A 4,977-nucleotide genomic window follows, 5' to 3' on the forward strand; every position below is an offset into this window, starting at 1 on the left:
TACAGCATGTTTTCTTTCAAATGGTGTAGTATTTATTTATCTACGAACCAAATTCATTATCAATGTTTGCTAACTTTCTAAGTCAACGAGTCAAGATTATAAGACTTGCTCAGTAAGTACCAGTTGACTTTGACGGATAAGAATCCAATGTGAGCCCCTCGTTTCCAGATCAAATGTGGAACAAAGTGATCCGCCCTTTTAATTTAAAGCAGCGATACCAATCGAACACCAACACAATTATAGAGAGGGAGAGAGATCATGGAAAGATCTACAACTACACTGGCATTCTTCTTCACTTCTCTTCTTTATTCTTCTTCCTCACCACTCTTACAAGTGGAGTGCTCGGCAGATCTCAAAATAAAAGCTGCGCTTCCTCCTCTTGCGGTGTCCTCGACGATATCCACTACCCGTTCCGCCTACAAGGCGACCCGTGGTGGTGCGGTAAGCCAGAGTTTGAGCTCATCTGCGAATCAGGAAAAGATGCAGTCTTGCATAACTTGTCATCTACAGACAAGTACCTGGTCACCCAGATATCATATAATGAATCGAGCTTCAGGCTCGTCTATGCCGGTTATGCCACAGCTGGTTCTAATAAATGCGTTCTTCCCAGTGCACCCTTCCCCCTAAATTCACTTTTCAGCAGAAAAATGTTCCTTTGGTTCAATGGATATAGTTCGCTTAAATTTACATATGCAGAATGGCTTAGACTTATGAATCTGCTTGGAAGATGGGCTAGTTTTATGAGCTGCAAACAGGAAATTCATAGCGATCTTTACAAGCCCATCCATTGTCTTACTGGCGAGAATAACTCGGCTACATATGTAATCGTCGGCCACGATGCATATGCAATACGCAACCTGAAGAACTCATGTAGATTCGTCAACTTATTTCCAGTTGACCTAGATTACACAGACATGGATGTGTTTGAACTCCTGGCGAAAGGAGTCTTGGTTCGATGGGATTTCACACCCTTTAACATTTTCGAGCAATGTTGGAAACACAGTTGGTAGGAACGGAAAATAACGTTTAATTAACTTTATTATATATGTATTTCACACTTTTCTTACAAAATTCAATTGCTGGTGCAGGTCATATGTATATGATTCCTCCCTCAACGTGAATTCCATGATAGCTTATTCCCTCGTCGCCGAATTACGTCTTTTATTTTGCGTTTACGTGGAGGAGAGCGCTCGCAATCATAATCACGTTATCTTCGGTTTCACAGTGGTCTTAGTCCTTGCACTAGATATAGCTCTTTGTCTGCTAGGTATGGTATGCTTTTACTTCATTGATTTTCCATTCCAATTGCATAACTACTAGTTTCTTGTTCGCTATTCGCTTGTTACTACAGTTGGCAGATTTGTGATTGCACCTCTAGTAATTTATGCATTCCTCGCATACAATTATTGGAAGACAAGAAAGCCCATCGACTCAGTTGAAAAGTTTCTGCAAATCCAGCAAAGTCTAACTCCTACACGCTACGCCTACAGCGACATCATAGCCATGACGAGTCACTTCAGAGAAAAACTAGGCCAAGGCGGCTTTGGTTCCGTGTTCAAAGGATACATTCTTGGTAAATTCCCTGTCGCGGTCAAGATGCTTGTCGGCAGCTCCAAGTTCCACGGCGAAGACTTCATCAGCGAGGTCTCCACGATTGGCAGGATTCACCACATCAACGTTGTGCGTTTGGTTGGGTTTTGCTCCGAGGGATCAAAGAGAGCACTCATCTACGAGTACATGCCCAATGGCTCGCTGGACAAGTACATCTTCTCTGCCGACAGGAGAAACACGTTCACTGTGGAGAAGCTCCATGAGGTGGCCCTGGGCATCGCTAGAGGCATCGACTACCTCCATCAAGGCTGCGACATGCAAATTTTGCACTTCGACATCAAGCCCCACAACATCCTCCTGGATCGCAACTTCATTCCTAAGATTTCAGACTTTGGGCTCGCAAAATTGTACCCAAAGGACAAGAACTTAATATCCATGAGCGTGACCAGAGGCACGATAGGATACATAGCACCCGAGCTGATATCGAGAAACTTTGGGATCATATCAGACAAGTCGGATGTCTACAGCTTCGGAATGCTGCTAATGGAGATGGCCGGCGGGAGACATAATGCAGATGTGCGAGCTGAGAACACCAGCCAGGTTTATTATCCTTCTTGGATCTACGACAAGCTTGTTCAACAGCAGGCAACCCAGAGCATCCATGAGATTGATGAGATTGTAATTAGTGAAATGGAGAGAAAGTTGTGCACGGTGGGACTTTGGTGCATCCAAATAAAGTCAACTAGCCGGCCATCCATGAGCCGTGTGGTGGAGATGCTTGAAGGAGACGTGAATGAGCTACAGATGCCACCCAAGCCTTTCTTTTCCTCACTAGAGCCAAATCTGAGAGAATTAGAATTCTCCTCTTCTGGAGAAGAAGAACTACATGATCAGCAGCATACTTTACGTCCCAACTATTCCGGATTGGCTTCATCTTCTATACAACTATCTGTCATCTCAGAGTATTCTTAAACTTAATAGGTGTATATAGTTCGTTCACCTAATTACTAGAATTTTAGCCATCATCAAGGTTGGAAAGTAGCTATGTTAATAAGTATTCCGTTTAATTCTGATACTGTGTGTAGGACTAAAAGGTGAACTGTATTGTATAATCACCGCCCTCATTAAATTTTTACGATATTGCTAGCATTTACACAATAAATATCTTATGCTTGACTTATAAATCATCTTCATGCTTATCATACTAACAAGTAATATAATCTTTAAAAGCTTTATTCATGCATAATTTCAGTTTTAATTTGAATACATGTGGAAATTGCTAATCTCTTATAGTTACCAGTAGTTACTTTCCAAAGAGCTTTGGCACCCAACTTTACCTCTACAGACAACAATCAGCCAGTGTAACTCATGTATTGCATTGTCATTTTAGCTTCTCCAGCTACATAAATAACATAAAGAAACATTTTTAAAATTTGGGAAGACAACTCAAATTATATATATGGACAATATGGTTTAAATGTTGATTGGTGTTGATTAGCATGACCAAACTGTATTGTTCCATTCAGCAATTTATGTGATATTGGGTTTGGCACAAATACTTGCCCCTGTCCCGCCTGTATTGTTCCTTTGATTCTCTCATGCATGGGGAAGAGATGACTGACTAAAAAGGTACAGGAGGCGAAGAAGAGATGCTTTGACTAGAACACCCATATCCTATAGCTATACCTTTCCTTAATTTCATTTGTGTCAATTCAAGTTGAACTCCAATCAGAGTTTGATTGGTTAATAGAGATACATAGCTACAGTGAATGTGGAGAAACCAATTCCTATATTGATAGCATTATGTTATATGAGTTTTGAAAAATTATGGATTAATCTCAGTAGGATGCTATGAGAATTATTACTCTTATTTGATGCACGGCACTTATTTTGATACTCGGAAGGCATTAAATCATAAGCTTGATATGTTTTTACAATTTGTTACTATAAAAATTTCATTAAATTGACTTTTTCATTGATATAAGTTTATAGTCAGAGATAAACAAGCTAAGCGATACCAAATTATAAAATTAGAACTCATTTCATTCGAGTTACGTTGATCTTGAGATGTGTTGAAGCGTGTGGAGTAGCCATATGACAGAATATCAAAATGGTACAGTTTGGGCCTTAGACTGAAACTTCGGACAGACTAATATTTTAAACTTTGACAGTATGAAATGATTTTTTTTTTAACGATTTTTCTGGTATCTACTTGTTTTGTAGCGTTTATACCTTCGACTTCCAACAACAATCTGGGGACTTCCCCACCATGTAACAATGATCTCACCACTATTCCCATTCATGAAAGCTAAGAGAAATATGCATTTGCAGTTATTTTATTAGCCATTTAGGAGCCCTTCAATCCTACAGATATGATGATCTAAAAGCTAGAAATTCTTAGTCCACTAAGCCACCATTGTCACTTTAGGCTGGTGATTTGCCCAAGATGAATATATAGTTTCTCTATGTTCATCAACCATATATCACTTCTACAATTTATTCTTTTAATTTCAATGATTTCTGTTCAACTTCTCCAATTCCATAGGTGAGAGTTAATGTGCATTAACCTACCAATATATATAAATAGAGATCAACAAGAGGCATTTGAATTTTCAACTTTTAAAACGAACATAAGTTAAGACCATGATTATGTATTTAAAGGTTTGATATTTTGGGCCAGCAAAAAAAAGTCAAGAACTCATTTGAAAGCTCAAGAACCGAAAAGAGGTGCTTAAAGATTGCACCAATGTCATTTATTTAGACAAAATCAGAAATTGTTCGATCATTTTCAGAGTTTATATATGTCAATTTAATGACCATTTTGATAATTTATTTTTTGCAACTCCAAGTCAAGTCGTTGCAACTTGGTTCAATTATTTGTGTAGATTCTAAAATATTATTAGATTTTTGCAATAATAGTTTAAAATCACATTGTTTTCTAAACATTGGATACAAGTTCTTAATTAGCAAGTACAAAAGTTTATTTTTTAGTTGTTTATTCAAATTTAATTTTTTAGAGTTTTTTATTTTTTGTAATACATTTTTTTTTCAAAATAACTAATGTTTTGAAAGAAAATTTTCCACTTTTTTTTGTGTGCTTTCAAAATTTATTATAAAATTTTATGATCTCGTGATAGTTGTTTTATTCATTAAAGGATTTTCATCTATTTTAAAATTTTCAAAACAAAATGTTTTAAAATCAATTTTGGAAAATTTTTAACTTACTGTTTTTAATTTTGGATTATGTAAATTTATTTTTGGTGGATTTTCTGATCTTTATATGTTTTTTAATTTAAAAATATTTTTATGAATTTCCTTGTGTTTTTGAAAAAATGAAGCTTTTTCATTTTTTTAAAATTGCATTTGAGAGTTTTCTAAACATTTTTTATTTATTTTTATATTGTTGATGATTTGATTTGGAATCGC

At 36.7% G+C, this 4,977-nt stretch overlaps 1 pseudogene; it reads left to right on the forward strand.

The window, feature by feature from the left end:
* The first annotated feature begins 249 nt into the window (after positions 1–249).
* On the forward strand, positions 250–2,734 carry LOC141833110 (putative receptor-like protein kinase At5g20050; annotated as a pseudogene).
* Positions 2,735–4,977: the final 2,243 nt, after the last annotated feature.

The sequence above is a fragment of the Curcuma longa genome, chromosome 1, assembly GCF_044706935.1.
Source record: "Curcuma longa cultivar G26 ecotype Majalengka, Jawa Barat chromosome 1, ITB_CL_G26_1.1, whole genome shotgun sequence".
NCBI lineage: Eukaryota > Viridiplantae > Streptophyta > Magnoliopsida > Zingiberales > Zingiberaceae > Curcuma > Curcuma longa.